The sequence below is a fragment of the Orcinus orca genome, chromosome 1 (genome assembly GCF_937001465.1).
Source record: "Orcinus orca chromosome 1, mOrcOrc1.1, whole genome shotgun sequence".
Lineage (NCBI taxonomy): Eukaryota > Metazoa > Chordata > Mammalia > Artiodactyla > Delphinidae > Orcinus > Orcinus orca.
In genome coordinates, this window is record NC_064559.1 from 109,342,915 (window position 1) to 109,369,296 (window position 26,382).

At 40.3% G+C, this 26,382-nt stretch overlaps 1 pseudogene; it reads right to left on the reverse strand.

Moving 5' to 3' along the window:
- Nucleotides 1-19,528: 19,528 nt before the first annotated feature.
- LOC101282268 (histone-lysine N-methyltransferase, H3 lysine-36 specific-like) lies at nt 19,529-20,599 on the reverse strand (annotated as a pseudogene).
- Between the last annotated feature and the right edge of the window lie 5,783 nt (nt 20,600-26,382).

Below are 26,382 nucleotides of genomic sequence, written 5' to 3' on the forward strand. Positions count from 1 at the left end.
ACACTGATGCCTCTGATATCACTTCAACAGCACAGTGTTTATTCTCTTTCTCCTTTACTTTATTTTTAAGTCTCTTATATGACAGTGAGAAACTTGGCCCTCATTATTTTTAATCTATTTATGTATTTGATCAACTCCCCAGTATGCTGGCTGCTCCTTTCCCTGAATAGCTACCTTCTCACCCTACTTGAGTTCTGACACCCAACAGTAGGCCACCCATCTGATGTCTACATTGCTTTGCCCTGTATGATGGCTTTAGGACTGAATTATTCAGAAAGGGGAAGGGAAGAAGAGGATGGGAAGAGGAGAAGACCCTTCTGTTTTTTGGTGATTGAGCATGCATCAGAGGGGTCCACCTTCGCAGTTGGGTCCTCTAAGGTAGCTGACAGCACCACAGTGTGACCTGGCATAATCCAGTCAGAGAACTCATTTTCATGTGATCTTTTTTTAAAAGGGTATTACCTTGGAGTGATGAATTTACTTACCAATGTGCTGCCCATTAGTTTAACACAGAAAATAAATATTCCAAATTGCCAAAATCTACATACACATGTAAATATATATATATGCTTCTGTTTCATTCAACTACCATTCATCAAACACCTTCTTTGCTCAATGCATTCTGGGAAAAATAAGGTCCCGGAGCATCACTGGCGTCCAAGAGTTCACAGTCTCATTGGAGAAATTAAACACAGAGACTTAAAGCAGATAAGTACAATTTAAAAATAAGTAGTTCAACACAATTCTGGCGCAAGCTGGCGCCAGATCCCCGATTCTCGTGCAGCCAAGTAGATGAAGACATAATTTCTGCAAGCCTGGCTTATCTGGGGCTGACGCTGACAGCCTGGTAGGGCAGGCTGAAGACTCACTCTTAGTAAAAGGGAGCCATCCTGTACGAGCAAGTTTTCTCTCCAAGGACATTTTATCGTAACCACTTCCTGCCAACTAAATAAAAATTGCTACCATCCTGTATTACGCAGAACAAAGGGCTGTCTGCAGATCCTAATGGATCATTGCCCCATTCCCAAATAGAGCAGGGTCTGTGATCCCAGGGGTTCCTCTTCCATCACTCAGACTCCACGTGAGAGCTTCTCCAGGAAAAATGGGTGTGGGAACTCTGACATCCTCTCCTTTGGTTACATAAGTAATACAAATTCTTTTTTAGAAATTATACACAGGCTAAAGTGCAAACATTACCCATAGTCTTACAATTTTTAGAACAAATACTTTCAGAAATTTCTTTCTATGCGTTTGTATAACCTTGGGTAGGTAATGTAATTGGTTGCTGTATGTCAGTTTCCTCATCCATAAAATGAAGATAGTAATAGTAATATGATTCACCTCAGAGTGAGGGCAAAACATGAGTTAATATACACAAAGTGCTTTGAATAGTGATGTTGCATTGCAAGATCTGTAAAAAATAATATTACCTATATTTATCTAGCATTTATCTACCTAGATTCAGCTATATATTTATATTAAGTGGGAAGGAAGTATTAATATTTCTTGGTAGCCTGCTTTTTTTATCTAATGATATAACATGAACTTCTTCCCTTGTGTGACAGTTTTAAAAGTGCAAAGAGACCATTAGATTGTTTGAGTGATTTTTCTAAAGTGAAAAGTAGTGTAGGGAATGGACCCTGGTCCTGCAAGGGTATTAGTTCAAGGTGATGAGCCAGGTTAGGGCAAGGCCTAGATCTAATACTTTTTGAAATCAGAAGGTTGGGATGCTGCTTGTATATAATCTCAGAGTCTAAGCTGAGCACAGCTTTGAGCTCCTCTAGCTCATAAGTTTTCAAATTTTTGTTGTTGTTAAAACAGTAAAGCCATGTTGTTCCCCAACTAAATCTCATGTGGAACTCTACCCAATAAATAAAACAATTTTAGAACATCAGAGTAAATTTATTTCATAAGTTCAAGGGTACAATATTTGCTTATCAATAAGATCACTAAGGCTGCTTGATTAAGAAAAATTGGAACTCCAAAGATACAGATGATGATCACACTCTTATGTAGCAGCCACTTCCATGAAATGGGGTAAAGCCTTTGTGAAGTCCTGTAGCCCCACTGCCATGGAATGAGGTATCAGAACCAGCGTTACAACACCCTTATTTTTCTGATGAGAAAATGAGGCCCAGAGGTGTTGTGTACTGCTCGGGCTTTTAACATGAAAAGTCCCAACAATAAAAATAATCTGATAACAGAATGAAAATAAATATTTCATTGAAGAAAGTATCTGGAATGGTTAAATGTATTATCCACCAAATACAGTTCTTTTCAATTTAAATGATTTCCATAGAGTTCTTCAATTAATAAAAATGGAAATGGTCAATTAACTAAACAGCTGTTCTTTATTGTTTTGAATTATCCTCATAGCCTGTAAGCACTGAATTGTGCTGACTATGTAATTTGTATTTTATTCCATTAATGGATATAGATTTACTGATTATCTCTAATAATTAAATTATGCATTTCAACTTATGAATCAGCATCTCGTTTTCTACGTATCAGCTCTTTTCGTCTTTTAAATATCCATCCCATCATCTGTAATTTCAGTTGTTTTCTCATCATGAAGCTTTCCTACAAAACTCAGGAAACCACTATTGTCAAACAAGTTCCTTCATTAGTTAAACAAGACCAAGCTTCACTGACAGAAACTTAAAAAGTTCATTCTGTATTTTCCCCTGCCACTTCCTCCTTACACCCTGGACATCTGATGCATGGGACTTAGTGTAGTTATAGCTACTCTGCCCTGTTTATATGAGGACTGACAACCCCCTGACTTGTGTGTTGGGCATAGTCCTGCAGAACTTTATGTATATTTCATTTTTTAAAAAAACAGGGGGCTTCCCTGGTGGCGCAATGGTTGAGAGTCCGCCTGCTGATGCAGGGGACACGGGTTCGTGCCCCAGTCCGGGAGGATCCTACATGCCGCGGAGCAGCTGGGCCCATGAGCCATGGCCGCTGAGCCTGCGCGTCCAGAACCTGTGCTCCGCAGTGGGAGAGGCCACAACAGTGAGAGGCCCATGTACCACAAACAAAACAAAACAAAACAAAAACTTAAAAAAGGAAGAAAACAGTTCTCACAAATGATCCAAAGTCAAGTTTTTAAAAATTACATTGGGAAATATATTATATATGCAAAAAATGTATAAAGGTATTTACAGAAAAGTAGTCATTTGTTCTTTTAAAAATTAGTGACATCATAAAATCATACTTGCTTATTGTAGACAGTTTAGAAAATATTTTAAAAGTATAAAAACATATAACATAATTGAAAATCACCCGTAAATAAATCTACCCTTCTTTGTTTTCTCTGTCTATATCTATAGATGTATACATACATATACCAAATATATGTATATATGCATATTTAAATTTTTTGTGTCCTCCATTTTCACTCAGTAATATAACTTGATTATTTTCCCATGCATTCAATGTTTTGAAAAATCTGATTTTAAAGACATCTTTATTTCTTCCCCCTTCTTTTGAATACTGGCTTTTCTTACAAGTGTTTTCTTATTATGAATAAGACTGTGATGTAGCACTTTAGGCATAAATATTTGTCCTCATCTCTGATTTTTTTTTTCTTTGTGTTAAGGTCGTATCTTCTGACATCAGGTTGTGTGACTAGATTGATATTCTCCTAGTAATGCTCCTAAATCTATTCTAGTCAGTATATAAACGATTTCGACACTAAAGTTCCTGGAAGAATTGTTACAGGCTCATGTTGACAACACTGGTGAATTCTGGTTCCTGCTCTGATTTGGTTGACTGAACTTTGGTTCCTGTATATCTTTTGGCTTCTGGAAGTTTCTTTTGGACCGAACTGTGTTCACATGATAAATATGCAAATAAAACAGACTGAGATTTGATGGCTGTCCAGGATTAATGGGAAGACTTGGATCCAGCAAAGGAGAGATGAGGAAGGGCAGAAGAGGTAGGAGTGGAAGGAAAGTAGCATCAAGCTGTGGAACTTGAAATTAGAAGGAGAAAAATCAAGTAAGTCGTTGGGCAATGGTGCCAAAGGCAGCAGAAAGATCAAGATGAAATGAATCAAGAGACATCAGTAGATTTGGTCAGAAAGTGAGCATCTTTTACTGTTGAGCAGTTTAAGTGGAGCAGAAATAAGGATAGAAGACAGGGGATGGGAGGGGATTGTATCAAGGAAACTGAGTTAACACCGCACAAAGCCTGAACCTCTTTTCTTGCCCTAAGTTCATTCTGCTGGTTATAGTAGCATAACACATGCAACTTCATTCATTTTCTCATTCCACAGGTATTTATTTAGCACTATTCTGTATGAAGAACTGTGCCAGGGCAGGGGGACATAACAGTGAATAAGACAGACATGGTTCCTGCTCTGATTAAGCTTACGTTCTAGTAGAGAGAGACAGTCACTTAACAAGGAAACAAATCATCAGTGAAAAAGAAAGTGTGATGTGGTGATAGATGCGAGTGAAATGAGACAGAATAGAGGCAGAAATTGTTTAGAGTTGGGGGGAAGCTAGTTTACCTATGACAGTTAAGTCCTTCTGAAAGGTGCTATTTGAGATGAGGTCTGAGAAAGGGCCAGCCATAGGGGATGAGCATTTTTGGCAGAAAGAACAACACTTAGAAATCTGGGAGATGGGAATGAACTTGACTTTCTCTAGAAACAGAAAGAAAACCCGTGTAACTGGAGGGACGTAAATGAAGAAGAGATTGGGGTGGCTCTGGGGTGATGGTTAAGAAGGTTAGAGATGCAGATGTAGGCAGGCCGCCAGATTTTATACGACCTTACGAGATTTTGAGTTTTGTTCTAAGTGTAGCTGGAAATCAACTTTGATAGAGAAATAATCCTGAAGTCAAATGATTGTGTCCTTGCCCCATGTGGCATAAGGGCCTCATTTAAGTACTCTAAAGATCCAGAATGCTAATGTTTATGAAAATAAGATTAGCAGGTAGAGGGGACATATTTTTATTTGGTCCACTTAACTAAGCTTTCCCATCTCTTCTGGTAAGTGCAGCCACTTGACCTACCCCAAACCAGGTATGTCTACTAAACAGAACCTTACTCTCTCTGGCCTCAGGTATGCACACATCACCTAGGTCTAGCCAATCAGGCTCCCGTTCCTCTGGCCACAGTGACTGGCCCAGACATGGGTATCTGACTTAAGCCAGGACTATCACAGTTGTTCCCAACAGAGTCGGATGCTGGATGGGAAAAACTGTCTCCATCCTCTGGGGTCACCAAGCAGGGATGATGCCAGCTTGACAATATCTGTGACCACTCCCTCCTTCTTCCACTCTAGATTTCTCCCACTCTCACCTCCTCAGCATAGAACCCCCCTCTGTAATTGGAAAGAATTAGGTGAACATGCAGAACAAAGCTGAAAATGGAGGGGGAGAAAAAGATCTAGAGCTGGCAACTGACACACTTCCTAACTCTCAGGGATCCCAGAGGCCATCTCCTTCCTGGACTTCCTGTTTGGAGGGCCTGATCAAATAAATGTCCCTTTTTTGCTCAAGGTAGTTTGAATTTGGTTTCTGTCACAATCCAAATAATTCTGACTATTGCAGTGTGTTAAAGAGGGGAAAGCAAAGTCTGTTAACATTTACACACACTCTCCATGCTTTCTCTTCTTTATCACTAGAAACAGAGGTATGTGAACAGTTGGGATGTGTATCACTTGAGACTTCAGTTTCCCCGCCAAAGACATGTACATGTAAATTCTCCAATGACCATTCACTCTTTCTCTCATGGCTTCCTCCTAATGGTGTGCTTTTTTTTCTTTGGGGAAAAAAAAGAGCTGATTTGTAACACTTGGCAATTTCTGTTCTACAGATCCTCCCACTATGGCAGATTAAACTACCAAAGGTATGGCAACCCAGCTAGAAAAATTTCTGAATGTGAGCGTCAGTAAGAGCAGGCTTCAGCACACCATCATTTTCCTCTCTCTTTCTTCATATACTCTCCTGTTCACTCTTCCCTGTTTTGTGCAATTGCCTTCCCTCTCTGCCACGTGTTACCCACAATTTCACCTAGGATTTCCTTCCGTTCTCCTTTCCTCTGAGTCTCACCAGCGTCATCATCCTGTCTGATACCAACAACATAAGGTTACTGGGAAGAACAGAGGCCTTGCTGTCATGTTTAGATTCAGTCACTTGTGACCTTGAGCAAGTTACGTAATTACATTGAGCTTGGTTCTCTAATGTATAAAGTGATAAAAACAGTACCTCCCCATAATGGCTATGAGGACTATCTAAGACAATTGTTATGAGAAATGCCAAGTGAAAGCTTTTGTCTTTCCAAGGCCTTCAGAGAGAGTGATAACACCCCAACTGTGCCCCCAGGACATCCCCCCTCCCCGGGCTAGTTCTTGCAACGGGCATTGCGCTTGTCTCTCCCATCGCTCACGGAAGTCTTTGAGCGCAGGGCTTTGTCTTATTCATCTTCATACCCCGGATCCTGGCTCAGTGTCTGGAACATGGTAGATGCTCCAAAAATATTAAATGAATGCTGTCTTACCCATTTCCTATTTGATCATGAGAAGGGCTAGGAGAGAAAGAATTGAGCTGCAAAAGAAAATAAGAGGAAGAGGTTTGGGGCCCGGGAGACTGGCTGGTGTGGATGTGAGCCGCCAGCGCAGCAGTTGGGCAAGGGTGGGAAGGATTGTGTGGAAAGCTGATTTGTTAGCATATGGATGGCTGAGTTCTCCCACAGGCCCAGCTCATTAGTTTACTTGGTACACAAAGCTGAACAGAGCCCAGGGGAAAGATAATTCACTCAACAACATTCACTCTTTTTTCCTCTCTTGTTTATCTTAGTTGCTGGTGCTCATGTCATATCTTTAAGTTTCTTTCACTGAATGCCTTTTTGCTTTAAATCTTTAAGTTATTTTTTTCCTTCCTGTCCTGGAGATATACAAACCAGAGCCAATAAAATAAGAGCTCTCTTTTTCCTTCACAGCTCTGAAAGCTTTACATAAGTGTTTCTGCACTTCTATTTTATGGCCAGGACCAGATGCAGAAGTGCTAAAATATTTTGATAAGAGCTGTCCTGGCAGTACTTCTTGCTTTTACAGCTATCCAGAGGGAGAGAATTAGCTAGGAAATCAGTCCACAGACAGGAGAGATAGAAGCTATGAAATCTCTCTAACTGACTGAGATTCTCAATTAGTTTCAAAAATCAGTTGGATGATGAGAGAAAGAAAATATTTAGGCCATAGTGCTCTCAAAATGAAAAATGGTAAATAAATTTGAAGGCCATATAATTCCTAGTATTTATTGGGGTGGGTTCCTTCAAAGTTTATAAAATGCCTTTATATACAAACATATCCTGAGACCTCAAGTTAAATACACACTTCCCGATCCCATAGTACCTACAAAGTAAGAACTATTAGTATCCCCATGGAACAGTTGAAACTAAGGCCCAGAGAGGTTAAGTGGCTTGCCCAAGGTCACACAGCTGGTCAGTGGTGATGCTGGTATTTAACCACTATACTCTACTGCCTCCCATCTGTTTCACAGAGAAAAAGTGTGAGGTGCAGGGAAGTCAGGTGAGTTGCACAAGATCACACAGAACAGGAAGCAGGAGGGCATCATTCCTTTCTTTCCCCACTCTGCAATGGGATCATCACCTCACTCTGAGCTGTGCATTTGCCTCATATTCTTTTCCATCTTATAACTTTCCCTTCATTCTGCCCATTCTTTCGTTTCACTTCATTCCACCTCATTCCGCCCTCTTCATGTCCTTTGGGGGCTCTGTTTTCATCCCTCCTTCTGTGACTGTGTTTTCATCCCTCCACACATGTGACTGTGTTTCAGCTGATGTGCCTGGGTCCTTAGTATGTGCCAGGGGCCAGTCCACATGCATACAAATATTAACTCACTTTTATTCCCCACAGCAAATCTATTAAGCAGACACTGTGATTACCCTTATTTTACAGATGAAAAACTCAAGTCACCTTACCTTCCCAAGATCACACAGCTAATAGGTGAGATAGCCAAGTTCAAGCCTGAGCAGTCTGCCTTCAAAGCCCCATCCTAAATCAGTTAGCTTCAGCTGCTTCTCATTTGGGCCTTGACTGTACCTATATTTGTCCTTCAGGATATGTTCATACCTAGGTTTGCCTAGATATAGACGCGCTGGATAACTTTGTTTTCTACTCCTTTAAATCTACGTGTCATGTGAACTTAGACAGTGTGAGCTGGGAAGTGGCTCTGGAGAAAGGAATTTTGTATGGGCTACAGCTGAAATGAAATTAAAATTCACGGGTTTTGAGCCTTAGTTCAGGATTCTATTTATTCATTAGCTTGTTCATTCATCAGCCTGATGTTTCCTGCTACCTACTTGAGAAATAGCAGCAAAAACTAAACAATTAAGCTACCTGAAGGATGGTTCATAATGATAAAATAAACTGTTTGTTGAATAGTTCGTGATATGTTTGCAGCTATAGGAAACACATCATTTTCCAAAGGGAGAGAGGAATTTAGCCTGACAGAAGGGAGGATAACCAACATGGGAATAGGTAATAAAATAAGAATTCGGAATCCAATTTCCTTTGGTGACACATATTTGATTTTAATCATCTAAACCAAATGGCTGAAACCCAATTAAAGCCAGATCAGCTACGTTTTACCATGTGTTTGATTATGTAAGAATCTTCCTTCATCTGCCACCAGACTAAAAGCTCCTTGCATATGAAACTGAAGGTTACTCATCTTGGCCTCCCTCAGAATGCCTGGCACAGTGTCTGGCACATAGCAGGTGCTCAATAAATGTTTATTGAATTGAATTAAAAAGAAAACATTCACTGCTTATCAATTCTACACTCACCCCAGGAGAAAAAAGAATGAATGTGATATTATGCCCTATTAAGTGCAAAAATGAAAACAAATACCATCTCAAGGTTGTTAATTTAAGAATATGGGGATTCTGAAATGAAGTCTCTCCACAATGAAGAATTGCAAGCAAAGCATTTTCTATCTCAAGGTTTACTATAACAATACCACACAATAGTCCAAAGCCTTTCTATTTTAATTCCAAATTTTCCAAGATCAAAGAATAAAAAACTCTCTAAAAAACACAAATAATCACTCATTATATTTGATCTCAATTTAAAGTTTGTCTTTTAACCTACTTATATTTGAGGTAGAAGAACATGGGAATTAGAAATAGGCTTGTTAATTTTTCTGGAGATGTTCAGGGTTTTTTTGGCGGGGGGAGCAGTATGTAATATCCTTATCCTTTCCACTGTCAGAACCAATTGTGTGAGACACACGGGGGTCAGGCAAATGTAAATCAAAAATTAAATCTTTCTTTATTTCATTGAAGTATAGTTGATTCACAATGTTGTGCTGGTTTCTGGTGCACAGCAAAGTAATTCAGCTATACATATACATTCTTTTTCATATTCTTTTCCATTATGGTTTATTACAGGATATTGAATATAGTTACCCGTGCTATATAGTAGGCCCTTGTTGTTTATCTATTTTATAGATCGTAGTTTGTATCTGCTAATCCCAAACTCCTAATTTATCCCTCCTCCCCCCCCTTCCCCCTTTGGTAACCGTAAGTTTGTTCTCTATGTCTGTGAGTCTGTTTCTGCTTTGTAGATAAGTTCATTTGTGTCATATTTTAGATTCCATGTATAAGTGATATGATATTTGTATTTCTCTGTCTGACTTACTCAGTGCGATAGTCCATTCATGTTGCTGCAAATGGCATCATTTCATTCTTTTTTATGATTGAGTAGTCAACAATAAAATCTTTATTACTCATGAGGAAGGTGTTTGGAGAAGGTGCTTAGGTCTGTTAGCAAGTGTGCTTGCTGGTACTATGACCCAGATTAAGTTTACCCACCACCCTGCTATGGCAGCCTTAGAACTGAACAGCCTCAGACCTCTGTTACAGGGGTCTGCCCCTTAAAACTTATGGCAGAGTACGGGAGACTGAGTACCTGCTCCCTACAAGCATGCAGATCCTTAGGGAAGAGTGAAATGGGCTGACATTAGCACGCCCTGCTTGGTCTGCCAGATAGAGAGTCACTCCTCTTTTCCTGGAAGGGGTAAGAAAAGGGATGGAACAAAGGCTTGGAATGTTACTCTAATGGCAGCCCCTCCACACAAAAAGATGAAGAGCAGCGACTAATTGTTCCCTCCAACACTTAACATATTTTACAGCAGATGTACTCTATTGCCGATAACTTGTGAACAATTTGAATTTTATCTTTCAGCAGTGATTTATTGAGTCCTACGTGCCAGGCACTATACTAAAAGCTGTACAAATGTGTTGGTTAATTTGGTCCTGAAAACAACCCTACAAGGGAAAGCAGTTTGGTGTTTCCTCAGCAAGTTAAACTCGGAATTACCATATGACCCAGCAATTCCACTCCTGGGTATATACCCCCCAAAATTGGGAACAGGTACTTAAACAAAAATTTATACACCAATGTTCATAGCAACACTATTCACAGTAGCCAAAAGGCGGAAACAACCCAAATGTACATAAACAGATGGACAGTGAAACAAAATGTGGTATGTTGCCATGGAATATCACTCAGCCATAAAAAGGAACGAAATACTGATACGTGCTACAACATGGAGAAACCTTGAAAACATTATGTTAAGTGAAAGAAGCCAGGCAAACCCACAGAGACAGAAAACTGACTGGTGGTTGCCAGAGGCTAGGAGGAGGGAAGAATGGGGAGTGATTGCTTAATGGATACAGAGTTTCCTTTTGGGGTAATGAAAAATTCTTGGAAATAGATAGTGGTAATGGTTGTACAACATTGTGTACTTAAATGCCCCTGGACTGTACACTTTAAAATGGTTTAAATTGTAAATTGTGTTATATGTCATTTACCACAATAAAGAAATATAATCCTAGGAGTTAGGTATCATTATCCCAACGTTACAGATAAGAGGACTGAGGCTCTAAGAGAAGTCAAGGACATTACCATCATACAAGGGACGAATCTAAGTTTGTGTGGTCTGAATTTTTTGCAATTTAAGAAAGGGCCCTATTTAAGAAAAACAATACAAAATTATGATGATAAAACTGCTAGGGTACTTCCAAAGGTCTTGAAAAGGATCTTCACAAGGGAGAACTCTGAGGTTAAGCTTTATTAACCCCAAGGTAAATTCACACTTGCTCTCAGTAGGTAGAACTGAAAAATGAAAAAAATTAAAAACCTCTAACTCCATTTTCGATAAGAGCAAAAACATATAATACTTAGGAGTAAATTTAACAAAAGATGTGTCAGATTTCTGCACCGGAAACTACAAAAGAGAAATTTTAAAGGACCTAAAAAAATCGATAGCTGTACCATGTTTAAGGATTGGAAGACTCAATATTGTTAAGATATCAATTCTCCCCATATTGATCTATCAATTCAGAGCAATTCCAATCATAATACCACCAAGATTTTTTGTAGAAATTCTCAAACTCTCACATCTATATACAAAGATTGCCCAAAGAATTGCAGAAAAAGAACAAAGTTTAAGGACTTACACTGGCTTCAATACTTACAGTAAAGTTACACTATCAAGACAGAGTACTATTAGGAAAGAAAAATAAATCAACAGAACCAACTAGAGTACCCAAGAATAGACCATTTATACAGTGAAAGCACTATTAATAGTCCAATGAGGAAAGAAAAGTGTTTTCACTGGATGATGCTGGAATAACTGGACATCTATATGGAAAAGTGAGTAGGTAGAGGCAGAATTTGTACACCCTAGGTCTGTCTGCCTCCTTCTATATCCCTTCACTACATCTCTGCTCTCTGTTCCCACCCTTGCTCTGTTCTTGCCCTGCCTATACCCTCTCTGGCCACAGTCTTCAGAAAGGTGACTAAAGCTTGAGACAATGAGATCACCGAATCAATCACAGTGCCAATTGTTTGCTAGGAAGATTAAGGGAGTAGAATCTTGACCCTGAAGGAATTTACCTGCCTTGGGTCTTGAGGGGCATGGGACCCAATTGCCTATTGTCTGAAAGGGATTAAAGAAGTCTGTCAGAACAGGAAACTAGAAAATCATAGTACATTTTCACTGTCAGTCAAATGATCAAAGCCTGCTATCAGAGGTCACCCGTAGGGAGGGAGGAATTCTAAACTTGCATTCAGAATTCTTGGGTTCTGTTCTCTCTCTGCCTCTGTATGACTTTGGGTGTGTCCTTAGTTCTTCTTTGATCGTTAGTTTCCTCACATGAAAAATGGTGATAGTAAATACCTCCTCTGTTTTACCCCATGGGTTGCCATTAAGTTCAAATGAAGCAGACTATATAAGTATCCTTTGAAAACTATGAAATATTACATGATATAATTTATCACAGTTCTGTGTATACTCTTTGCAAATTGAAATGAATAATAATATTACCTTGTCTATTTTAAATTCAAATTTTACATATCAAGTTTATTCTATAGTTATTTTTCTTGTTCCTTCTGTGTTTACAAAAGAAATCTAACATTTTAGTAATGATTCAAAATTCCTTTATAGTGCAGCTTTGAGTCAGATAACCTGTTTTTTTTTAATTTCATCTATTCATTTTTTTCACTCTGAGTTTTTAAAAATTCCCCTCATTAATCAATCAATTCATTTTATTTGACAAGTTCTTATTTAGTGCCTACTCGGGGCAAGACACTGTTAAATACAAGAGGTAAATGGATGAAGAGACACAATCCCTGTCCACAAAAAGCTCAGTCTAGTGAGGATACAGACATATACTTAAAAAGTCAATTATGATATAATGTCATCACTGCTATAAAGGACCTGTTTATAAGTTACTGCCCTGGAGGAAGAGCGTCTAAGCCTGTGCGTATCAGGGCTTCACAAAGGAAGTGATGTTCCGAGTTGGCACTTAAAGGAGAAAATAGACTTTACCAAGACAGTCTAGGGTAGGTGGTAAGGGTATCCTAGTTCAGGGACACGTCCCATGACATGAAACAGCATGTTGGAGAATTGCAAGAGAATTTAACGTATGTGGAGTCTAAGGTTAGAATAGGTGTGGCCAGAGAAGAGACTGGAGGAACTCGCAGGATTGGGCCATGGAGGGCCTCGTAAGTCACACAGAGGAGTTTGGTCTTTATCATGTAGATGTCAGAGTCATGGAAGGTTTCTAAGCATAGAGTAATAGGATCAGCTCTGTATTTTAGAAGGGAAAGTATGGCTAGTGGAGGGTGACGTGGGAGCCTAGAAGTGGGGACAGGGGGACAGGCAGAGGTGGGGACAGGGGTATTGAGACAAGTAGGGAGACCAGTTAAGTGGTCATTGCAATGGTCCAGACTGAACTAGACTCACAGTAATAAGACCGGTCAGTCAGACCAGAGACTGATCTGAGACTCAGTTAAGCAGCAGAACCAATAGGATTTAGCAGTTAGTTAACTGAATGAAATGGATGAGAGAGAGAAACTCCGTTCTACCCTGTATTACTGATGTGACCTTGGACACAGTGCCTGACCTTTCCAATTCTCAGTTCCCTCATTTAAAACATTGGGATTAGTAATATCTAATTCATAAGGTTGTTGGGAGCCTTAAAGGTGCTCAGTGTAAAGACACCTATCAGAGAGCCTTGTACGAAATAGATTTTCCCCAAAGACTGGTTTTCTTCCCCGCTTCCTTTTCTTCTCCTCGGCCCACACTGCAGAAGAGCTCTTCTGAATTACGGAGACTTTGCTCTTAGAGATGCTCATGCTGGACACTGAAAACATTTGGGATTTGAGGCTTTGGGGCCAGCATGTCTTCCCCTAATATACCTCTGGAGTTTTCATGATAAAGCAACTTCTAGGCTGGGTGGATCATGTTTGGGGCTCATATGGCAATTCCTGTGTTCTTCTGTTATCTGAGGAAGAAATCAGCGGTTCCTGGTAAGGTTCTGGAAGTTCCCAAATGAATTCCGACATGTAGACCATATTCTTTGCTTCCTACCCTTTAGTTATCATTGTTCTCACCTCTATGAAACAAGCTGATGGGAGCTGGGATCCTATAGCTCTTCTAGGGGCCAACAGGGCTCTGCGTCTCTTTCCTACTCCAGCTTGGGGCCAGTGAAGGATTCTGGAATTTCCCTTCAGCCTCCATAAGATCTCCTTGCTTCCCATTTAGAGACCCAAAACTTTTGTCATTTTCCTACTGTGACAGAGGCCACCTAGGCCTTGAATATGACTTTAGGAAACACTATTCCAATCCTCCCTCTTCTCTGGTTGAGAAGAAATGGAAAAAACCCTGCAATTCTTCCTCCTGGTGTCCTGGCTGGATGTCCAGGTGGCATTAGAGAAAGCAACACTTGAAGAGAACAAGCTGCTGTGTGACACATCCCTGAGGAGGTGGAAGCAGATTTTTGAAAAAGTTGACTACAAAAGCTACTGCTTCGAGAGATGTTGATTGAAAGGCCTGCCGTCTTCAGAGGCTAAGATAATTAAGAATTTAAGAGCTTTCTTAAATTAAATGTTCCCTTTATTTCTGACTGGTGTTTCTTGGATGTTATTGCTGAAAAGGAGGGACTTATGGGTAACTTGATATTCTTACCCATGAATAATAATTAACTACCTCCGGCTTCCATGGTCACTAACCCGATCAGGATTTATGCCGCTCTTTTGAAAACTAGAGCAGCTCTGAAATTTTTCCTTTGTTAACCCATTTCCCTTTCCTCAGCAGATCAGCGCTACAGACCATTCAGAGCCTGAGCTCCTGGGAATCCTATTAAGACACACCAGAGGGAAGTCATCAATGATCTGCCTGCAGAAAACCTAAGCTCTGCTTCTCAACCTTGGTACCCTCCCTTGTGATAGTGCCTTGTCTAATGGTGTGCAATAATGTGCCGAAACCTGGAGGGAAACTGAGTTCTCTCCCAGGAACTCTGGGCGGAGGGGGGCAGTTTGCTCTCATGAATGGTGTCTCTGCAGTGGGGAAACGTTGGGACCCTGCCTCTTCCTAACAGTTCCTGGGCTGCAGGAAGGGGAATCGTGATTAAACCAGGAAAATGGAAGATGGTAACAGTCCTCGCCCAGCTGCTCAGCACCCCATCCACAGATGTAATCAAGATAAATAAGTCAGGGTTGTTATAGGAGATGTAATTCAGGGTAGTACTAGGAGCCAAGTTATAATTATTATAATAAAAATTCACACACAGGGAACTCTTAATTATCTGATAATGAAGTTCAAGAGAGGATACCAGAATTGCAGAGCACAGATAATCCAAAAAGCTAATTTCAGATACATGTTCTTTTTCATCCCACATTTATCCAGGGCAGTGAATTTCCACTCTAATGATAATAGTTCATGTTTATGTGTGGACCTTTCATATGTATGAGTGAGTTTCAAGGATGTTTTTAGCAGTAGATACATAGTCTCAAACAAAATCTCCTTTGGCACCTCATGATATAAAGCAGATAAAAGTGGAGCTGCTGTGGTGTAGCCAGACCAGAAGACATCAGAGCCCTGCCCATGTGGGTAATTCCTCCCCTCCCTCCGCCCTGGAGTTGTGGCTTCTGAGGGACCACTGAGGAAGCCTGGAACCCAGAAGAATGCAATTCAAAAACTGGCATCCATTAGCTCTTGACTCTCATGTGCCCTGTGAGGTAGGTATGTCAGGAATTAATATTCTTATGTTATAGATAAGAACAGGTTCGGGGAGCCTGGGTCTTACACGTAGGAACCAGCGGAGCTGGAACTTGAGCTCAATCTTCTGATGCCAAATTTAGTATCCTTTTAACCCTACCTATGCCCTGCCCTTTGCTCACTTCCTCAGTCTACCCTTTCGTGTTGGGACGTCATAAGAAGAAAATTCACCAAAGGACAATTAAGGGATGAGGTATAAACAATCAGTTAAATAGAGAACCTTCCGGGCTTCCCAGGTGGCACAGTGCCGATGCAGGGGACGCGGGTTCGTGCCCCGGTCCGGGAGGATCCCACATGCCGCAGAGCGGCTGGGCCCGTGAGCCATGGCCGCTGAGCCTGCGCGTCTGGAGCCTGTGCTCCGCAACGGGAGAGGCCACAGCGGTGAGAGGCCCGCGTACCGCAAAAAAAAAAAAAAAAAAATAGAGAACCTTCCACATTTGTTGAACTGTCCTTTCCCCATTCTCGATGTGACAAATCAACCACTGGTCTGATGATGAATGAGATCATCAGTCGAGATGGAACGAGAGATGTTTTCTCTTTCACTGATCACCTTTAGTGATTGGAATTTCAATTTCTTAATAATTTCTGTCACTTCCTGGCTGTGTCTAAATATTTAGGCAGATCCATGCAGAGTGGATTTGTCTGTTTGATGTGTTGCATATATTTTTTGTGTCTGATTGTCAGTCAGTGAGGAAAACACACCACAGAGAGCAGATGTGATCTGACAGTCGCCAAATGTGACTCTCACTTTTCCCAGCATTCCCTGCACCTCTGAAAGGCAGAACTAATTTCTGCCTTTAGACCACAGACTCCTGGAGAACTCGACCACCTGACATTTACCTTCCATATTGATTTTCTGTGAAATCTTAGGCATATGGCTTCAGTTACATTCCCAAACTCTGGTGGTTCTCAATTCTATATGCTTAGCCCTAACCTACATTTCTAATTACCCACTGGACATGTGTAATTGGAAGCATCCGTACCTACATGTTCAAAATTAGATTAATTTCTAGCAAAAACAGTGCGCCTCGAATTTCCTATCTTGGTTAATGCTGCTGCCACTTACCTCCTAACAAAGCTAGACAACTCAGTTTCCTTGAACCACCCCCTTCCCTCACCATCCTCTTTCAGCTAATCTACCAAGTCACTCAGATTCAACATTTTAAATATCTCCTGTCTCGAATTCCCCCTTCCCCTCCCAATTCCCACTGTCTTAGTTCAGTCCTTCAACCTGAATATTGAAACAGTTTAATGGGTGTTTCTCCAGTTAGCCTAACTGTTCTCCCTCTATTCTGGTTCATCATTCTCTCTGCTGCCCCTAAACTTAACCTTTCTGAGATTAACTTCCTATAAAGGATCTACACAGTCTATCCCTGGTCTATCTAGCCAGGCTCAACTCCCGTCACACAACCCGATCTTCTCTTTTCCTTAATCCCCATATCCATCCAGTCAGAAATCCCTCCTGACATTTTTATGACATATACCTCGTAGCCATCCCTGCTGTGCTGTTCCCACTGCTCTTCCACCAGGATAATGCCAAGTCTCACCATTCTCTGCCTGCACTTTTGTAATCATCCAAGATTGCAACTGACCCCACTGTTTCCAGTCTACCTTCACTGAGTTTTGTTTTTCAGTGTATCAATATATTTATTGTTACAGCTTTATTTTTTATTATTTTTATTGATATATAGTTGATTTACAATGTTGTGATAGTTTCAGGTATACAGCAAAGTGATTCAGTTATATATATAACTAAATATATATATATATATATATATATATATATATATATACACACACACACACACATATATATATCTATTCTTTTTCAGATCCTTTTCCATTATGGGTTGTTACAATATATTGAATATAGTTCCCTGTGCCATACAGCAGGTCCTTGTTGCTTATCTATTTTATATATAGTAGTGTGTATCTGTTAATCTCAAACTCCCAATTTATCCCTCCCCTGCTTCCCTCTTTGGTAACCTTAAGTTTGTTTTCTACGTCTGTGAGTCTGTTTCTGTTGTGTAAATAAGTTCATTTGTATCATTTTTTAAGATTCCACATATAAGCGATATCATATGATCTTTGTCTGACTTCACTTAGTGTGATAATCTCTAGGGCCATCCATGTTGCTGCAAATGGCATTATTTCATTCTTTTTTATGGCTAATATTCCATTGTATGTATATATACAACATCATCTTTATCCATTCATCTGTTCATAGTGTTGTTACAGCTTTATATTATAAACTTAATATCTGATACAGTGAGGCCTCTCCTACTTCTCTCCTCTCATGCTTCCCTCTTGCCATTTATTCATTATTTTCAAAATTGCTTTACTACTTATAGACCTTTATTCTATATAACATTTAGTATCTTAAAATATTTTGAAAGTACTACTGAGATTATATTAGATACATAGTTTTGGGGAAGAATTACTTCTTTATAATTTTGCATTTTCCCATCCATGAACATGGCATATCTTTTCATTTATGCAAATTCATTTGTTATTTAATAGAGTTTAAATTTTTTCTTGGTGAAGTTCTTTTTTCTTAGGTTAATTCTTAGATTCCCTTATTGCTTTTTGGCTATTGTAAATAGTATCTTATATTATTTTTTCAGCTGGATCTTACTGGTATAGAAGATGCTTTGTTGTACTTCTTATCCAGTTTTGGAACCTGGTTCCTATATGCTTCATAAAATGAGTTAGGGAGTTTTTAACCTTTAAAAATTTTCTGGAACATCTTTGATGATAGTGACTGTTCATTCCTTGAAAGTTCGGTAAAATTTACTTGTGTGTGTGTGTGTGTGTGTGTGTGTGTGTGTATGTGTGTGTTTAGGTAGAGAGCTTTTGATGACTATTTTAATTTATAGTGTTTGATTCCAATTTTCTATTTCTTCTTTTCCTTTTTTACAGTCAAATGAATGTTTAATGCACTCAAAATTATCAACACACAGCATAAAATTTTCTCTGATTAAATCTTTACATAATATTTCAGAGATATGTTGGGAGGAAATGGTATCCTCTTTGGTGACATTACAGGTGACCATGACAATGTGTCTGGACAGAAACAAAATCAGAATCAAATATTTAAAGCTGAAAGGAATCTTGTAACAATCAAGTCAAAACAATCAGATTTTAAAGGTGATTAAACTGAGGCTAAGAAAAGTTAACTGATCATTTAGCCAACTAGGAATAGTCAAAAAATTCTGCATAAGATCCAACTTTTAAAAAACTTTATCATTTACCACAATCTAACAGTAGTATGTAGCACTATTGAGTAACTCAAATTACATTTTTTTCCATTTCTATACACATACACCCATACCACACATTTATATACACTTCAAAATTTAAAACTAGGAAAGGTTCAAGAGCCTACTCTGATGGTGGCAGTTACCTGAAGCATAGGATTCTGTACAATACGTAGTTCAGGAAAATTAGCCTAATTTAAATTCTGACTGATGTCCAAGAAGGCCTTCTCATCTTAGCTACTCTGAATGTTTACCCAAAATGCATTTCAACCTGCAGCAAAAAGTCACCCCATCAACTAAAAATATAAGCCATGCCTTACGCAGAAACAGGACTCCAGGTAATTAACTGGTTCACCTGTACCCGTAATACAGGCAAACCAAAGCCGAGCCCACTTAAAAAAGAAAAAGCTAAACAAATGTATACCTCCATCTTGAACATTTAAACCTGAACTCAATCAAATGCCCTTAAGAGTTTAACTCTTAGCCAGTCCTCAATGGAGAGTTAACTGGGAAGAATCAAAAAAGAACCAAACTCATACAATAGAGGAAAATTTTTTAAATCAAAGTAAAATTTCCCCAAAGAGCTTATCATTAGCAGTAGGCTTTCATCTGTGAACTGATACACAACCAAAAACCAGTTAGTTATAATTGGTTTTTATAGTTTCGCTTTAAGTTGCCTGTATATATACATTTATGTATATATTTAAGTTGTACTAAAAACTGCTCACAAATGGCAATTCTTGTGAAGTAGATGATGATGAAGTTCCAGGTAATTCTAGCATGTTTCCTAATGTACTGGTACTGGAGTCTGGATCATCCTGAAAAGATAAATTTATTGAGTTTAATTGCTCTTCTATGGTAATGGTTATATCGCCTAGTGAAAGGGGGGCTGGGAGAAGGGCTGCTTTTTCATTGCTGCCGTCCACTTCATTTCTTTGCTTACTTTTCTGTGTTTCAGTTTGAGGAGCTAATGGCAAGAACGGTGATTTGACTGCACCGTGTCTACTGTCTGGTGTGCTGTCTTGTTCATTTCCCCTGGCCACGTCTACACCATTCTCTGATTTAGGCTCATAATTGCAGGTGGCATTGGTCTGACTTTCCTCAAAGATCTCCTCTATACTCTCATCCTCTGTGCCTGGCTGTTCTGGGTCCATTTCAGAATCTACATCTGCATCATCCAGACAAGTAAAATTCTCAAAGTGCAGAAAGCCATTCTTGATAGTCTTTGTTACTTTTATCTGGAGTTCAGGGGAGTTATTACAAGAGGGTTCCTGTTTCATAGCAAGTGCTGTTGGACCACCAGGACTCAGGGAAGTGCAAACAATTGGCGACTGAGCTCTTGAATCACTTTTTTCAGGGTCTGAAAGGATTCTGATCCATCAGCAGACCCATTTAGATACTCTACGTTGATCACGGAGGCCAAATCCTGTAGTCTCCGCAGTGGAATGTAACAAGATGGAGAATCTTGTCCATAAGCATTTGGGGATTTTTCACTGGCAGTATGTAACTGCATAGTACACCTATGAAGTGGCTCAGAATAATTGGATTCACCATCACCGAAAGGGCTGTCCTTGTCTTCAGGGGCATCTAAATTCAGTGGATTGGAAAAGGGCAGCAGACAATTTCTTCTAGGTAGTTCACAGGTCTGATCCATCCTGGGCCAGCATCAACCGTGCCCCGCGCCCCATCCTGGGCTGGCTGGGGGGAGGGGGTGACCCTCATCACACTGGGGCGTGAGTGGAGCGATGGGGAGAGCGCAGAGCCGCTCTCCACACCCGCCTCCCCCCGCGTCTCTCTTCAGGGTAGAAGGCAGCGAGTGCGACTTGCCCCAGCCTATTCCGCCGCTGCCCCCAATTTTCTATTTCTTCTTGCCTCAATAATTTTGCCTGAGGAGTCCCCCAACTGCCATTTCATCTATGTTGTCAAATTTATTAGCATATAGATCTTCATGACACTCTGATTATGTTTAAGATCCTTGATATGTCTTTAGGTATTTTTTCCTTATTATTCTGTTTTATTTATTTTATCATCTCCCTTTTTTTTCTCATTACTCTTGCCAGAAGTTTGTCTACCTTATAAATCTTTTCAAATAAAAGATTTTTTTCTTCATGATATATATTTATATATTATATATATTTGTTTAAATAGATTTGTTTTTATTTATTATATTTAACTTTTTGAGTTGTTAACTTAATTCATTAGTTTTTGGTCCAGGAATATTTTTAGGAGTGTGCCTAGTGTGTTAAAGTTCCTGTAGCCTTGTTTACCTAAGAATATCTTTATTGACTCCTCATGTTTAAATGGGATAGTTTAATTCTATGTTAGAAGTCCTTTTTTTCTCCTTGAAAAGAATACTCCATTGACTTCTTGATTTCAGTGTCACCATTTAGATATCTAATGTCAAGTGAATTCATGTTGTTTTGTAAGATATATATTCTCTTTCTACATGCTCTTAGAATTGCCTTTTGGAATGTGAAGTTATTACATTCCACTCTAAATATTAGATAATTTTTTGTCTTATCCTTTTTGCACTGTATCAGCCTTTCGGTCTCAAATATTTTTTATTTCAGTCTAAAATCTTTTACCCTGGGAATTTTTGGTCATTATTTATCTATACCTCCTGTATAAATTATCTATTGCTGCATTCATAACAAATTACCCCAAAACGTAGTGGCTTAAAAGAACAACAATGATTTCTTAAGGTTCTGAGTTGTCTGGGAGGTTCTATTGGTTTCATGGGGCAAACTCCTGTGTCTGCTTTCAGCTGAAGGGAATCCAGGGAACTAGGCTCCTCTGGACAGGTGGGATGACTAGGCCTCTCTCATCATGGGGTCTTTCATCCTAGGAGGCTAGACTAGGCTGCCTCACACGGTCAGGACAGTGTACACAAGGGCTTCTTAAGTCTCTGCTCGCTTCAAGTTTACTGATGTTACATTTGTCACAGTAATCAGGGTAATTCACATGATCACACCCAGCATAGGTACTTACATCTCTACTTGCTTTATTGATATCCCATTGGTCAAAGTAAAGCCCATGATCAAGTTCAGCATCAGTGTGAGAGGGGGGCCTAACTCTACATTATGAGAGGTGTGGTTCATTGGGGACCGCGTAGTGCTACAGTCTACCACATCTCCCTCTGTTTACTTTTTTCTTTCCTTCTGGAACTCCTGTTAAAATCCCTACTTTTTGCTTTCATTATTCTTACCTTTTCTAGTTTATTTTTCCTCACTTTATTTCTTCTTGATGCCTTGTGAGGTAGTTCCTCAACCTGATCTTTTGTTCACTGGTTCAAATTTGTTTGTATCCATTCTGTTTTTTGTCTCTTTGAATTCCTTAATTAAACTGTTATATTTTTCCTACCTAGTATTTTTACTTGATCTTTTAAAAAATTGTTATATTCATGTTAATATACTATTTGTCACTCTTTGATTGTATATATTATACCTATTTCAATTTTTAAAATCTGCCTATCATCTAGTATGAATAATTCCGTTTATTACCTTTCTTTTATTAATGGCTGCATTCCTCAGCTATCAGGGTACTTTTCTCTGTAATTTCATTTTGCCTTCTAGGTGTCAGCTATTTGGCTGTTAATGCGCCCTTAGTGGAGAGAAGCCTCAACTCAGCCTCTTATTTGTGTCATTCCTGCTGATTTAAAGGAGGACAGAGATGGCCCCCCAGGGAAGAGAATCAATAGATCGGGGTCTGGGTTTGACCATCTCCCATTGCTGCCTCCTCATAAGATGATCTTGTCCGCATAGTCTGAGTCCCCATAGTTCTGTCCTTGGCACTGTTTTTGTTTGTTTCTTTCTTTGTTTTTATCAAGAGTTTTACTTACTTGACAGGAAGGCAGGAGGAAGGGACACCTTGGTCTAACCTTTGCTCCCATGGCCATCCATTCCCTCCTTCTCACACGAGGCTTCTAGACTCACATAACATTAATGCACCAACCCTCTGCTGGCCTGACATTCTATTTTCCTGTCTCTCAGTAATGTTGGGGCGGGCAATGATCCATTCAGAGCACTTCTCTTTTGAAATCTTGTAGAAACGTGTTCTCCACTGTAAGGCCAACTGGCCCGAGGCAGGGGAGCGCAATCAGATTCACAGGTTGCATCAGAAACCCTCCGGACCACCCAGTTCCAGAAACTGACCTGGAGACTTTCCGGACCACCCAGTTCCAGGAACTGACCTGGGGACTTTCCACCCGGCCCAGCCTTCCCGCCTGTCGAGGGGCGGGACTAACGGTCCCCCACGATACCCGAAGAGACCACCAAATAAGGAATACCCTGCGCCCTCCCGGATTCACCACACCCCTTTCCCTTCTTCCCCTATAAATTCTGCCAAAACCCTCGCCCGGGCATGACTTCCCTGGCCCCTTTTTCTCGGGCCAGTGAACCTCGCCCGGGAGCGCTCCCTAATAAAGCTCACTTGAAGCTTTCCTCTGTTTCGCGGTGCCGTTTGGTAAGATCCGACCTTACATGCACTTTGACTCTTCCTCTCAAGGGGAGTTGGCCACATGCCAACTATACCACCGTTTGGAGGCTGAAAGTCCCCCTTACAATCTCAGCTGGGTCTGTCAAACTTACACGTTTATGAAATCCCCTCCTTGTGAAGGTGAGTACTTAATAGGAATCTCTAGGCTTTCTGGCTCTTAGAACTGTCTTCCCTCTGCTGCCTTCCAGTCTGGTAGCTTGCTTCTTGTCTGTTTTGCTATCTTAGGGGTCATCCCTATTTTTGTTGGGGGGAGTAAGGAAAATTAAAAATCACACCACCTTGCCTCTATTCCTCTTCTAACTTCACTTTTTCATCTCAATGACAGGGTGATTTTCTGACACTAAACTGATGAGATTCTTTGTGGCTCAAATACATTCAAGAGCTTTATTTTCCCTATTGGACAACACCCAGAATCCCTGAGGCCCTCCAGTATCTCGGGTCCCCTTCTTATGCAACCTTGTTTCTCACTTCCTACAAGCCTTCTCTTTCTTGGAGAACAAATAAGGCTCCTTCCTGCCTCTGCCTTTGCTCAGAATGTTTCCCTAACCCTGAAAACACCCGCCTCCCCACTGCCAGCCTTCCCTTCTAGCTAGCCAAATCTTTATTGTTCTCCAGAGACCCGTTCAAGTCTTGCCTTTTCTAAGGCTTCCCCTCCCATCCTCTTCTCTTTCAATAGCTTATCACTGTAAACAGTTACATTTATTGAGCACTTATATTTAAATGCCACGTGCCAGGCACTACACAGTGCTCTAGTTAATCCTGATGAGAACCCTATGAGATACAACAATTACTATCCCGCTTTAAGAAAACTGAAACTCAGAGTGGCTAAATATAACATGGACAAGGTAACACAGTCAGTGGCAGAATTGGGATGTAAATGTACCTTGTGTCTTCAGAGACTACGCTCTCAGGCATTTTGCTACGCAGGTCTTAGAGATGCAACCTAACTTATTTGGTGAACATCTTTCCAGACGTTTCTTTTTCTGTCTTTCTGTTTCGAGATATACAGATAGATGTGCTCTGTCCTCTCTCTCCCTCCCACTCTCTCTCTCTCTCAGACACACACACACAAACACACACACAGATGGAAAAATGGTTTTTCGTAAGCTTCATATAAAATTTGCATAAATCACTCTCTTCTTAAAGTTATTAGCTATAGAAGCAGGAGCAGTCCTGCCTAATTCTGCCTTCCAACTAGGTTTTAAATTCCTTAGTGTCTTCTTGCTTCTGAATATCTCCCTTCACTCATTAACTCAGTACTGAACACTGAGTAGGAGGTTTACACATGCTTGTTGATGGACTAACGGAAAGAATGTAACTGGAAAAGGCTGATTTACAGATAGAGTCACCCATACATTGTCACAAAGGCCTACGGGGACAGGAGAAATGTCTCATCTTCCTCTGGTCTCACACTTCCGGGTGACCTTAAGCAAGATACTTAAGTGGGGAGGTTAAGAAATGAAGATCCTGTCTGCAGCTGTGAAGGAAGGCCAGCCCTATCTATCATGGTCATCAGCCCGCCTTCTGCGGAGGGAGGATCCCAGCAGAAGGGAGGTAACATCTGTCAACTGCTAGGAGCTTCCTGCAGAGACCAGACCACACAGGTACCAAGGATAACTGCTGGTGGGGGTCGGGTGGGGAGGCGGGGCACAGGAACAGGAGAGCCGCCCTTGTGCTCACCCAGCAGGATGTGAAAAATTCAGCTGGGTTCTTTTTATAGTATCAATCATCCCTGGTAATGAAGGTTCTGCAATTAGACCTCAGCTGGCAGTTTCGTTGGGGCGTGTGAAGCAGAATAAACTCCTGGGTCTGCAGGAGGGCAGGCCTGTTTGTCAGAAAGGCTTGAAGGCACCGCTGGGAACAAGCAATGTGATGCAAGGACGGGAGCTATTTTTACAGACCATTTTCTAGCCATAATTGTTCCTTAAATAAGTTCCACTTGGGCATTACAGTGCTAACATTTTATGGAGACTACATTCAGCTCTCAATTAGCTGTACAAATGGAGGGAAGTATTAACACAGATAGTAGAAAACAGCGACACCACATTTATGTAAGCCACCACTAATTTGGAATTTATGATCATTTCACCTGGGCTTGGTTGATGTTTACTTGTATATATCCTACGAAGAGAGCATGTGTTGAAAAAGATTCAGGGTGGATTAGCCTACTTAAGAGAACATACTGTCTTCAAATACTTACGAATATTGATGAGTAAATTTCTGTTGAGCACTTTCTATGTGTTCAGGTGCTATGCAAAACCCTTTACATGTATTATTAGGCATAATCCTCTTAGACACCTTATGAGATACGTGCTATTATTAACCCCGTTTTACAGGTAAGGAAATGGACTTCTTGTCCAAGGTCACCTAGCCAGTAAGTGGCCAATTCTGCCTGTAAACCCAGACAAACATGACTTGGCCATTCTTACTCTCAAGCATGAAACAGTAAGCTGGTTACAAGCCAGCCTCCTCTAATCAAAAAAACAACTCTGGTTGCCTCTGCATGGCGTTTGCTGGGAGCAATTGGAGCTATTATCACTGCTTCTTAAAAATCGTTTCAGTAAAGGATGAGGGGGAAGCATCAGTTTCTTGCTAAATTCTGCAATGCCTTTCTCATTCCTTTCTTGTTTATGTGCCTCTGGGTTCCTTCTCTATTGAATTTAAAACTCTCGCTAAAACTCCTACACTATGACAACCATTCCGTTTCTCTAAGCTGTATTATAAAAACAGAAAACACATCTGCTCGAATTGACATTTCTCTCCTGACAAACTCATCTGGTGAGCCCCAGGCTGCAGCTTGTCCTTGAGTCACAAGCCTGTATATGGGCTAGGCTGACACTGCTTACCCCTTCCCGAGGTATAAACTCTGGGGTCACTTGTAGTCAATAGACTGCTGGGTGTGGGGCAGTCGAGACCCCATGAAAATATGAAAGAGAAAGAAGGAAAACTTACTGCTTCTCAATACTCTGATAGTTGTAGAAAGCAATGATCTATTTTATACTTTTTAGAGGACGGGTCATATTGATAG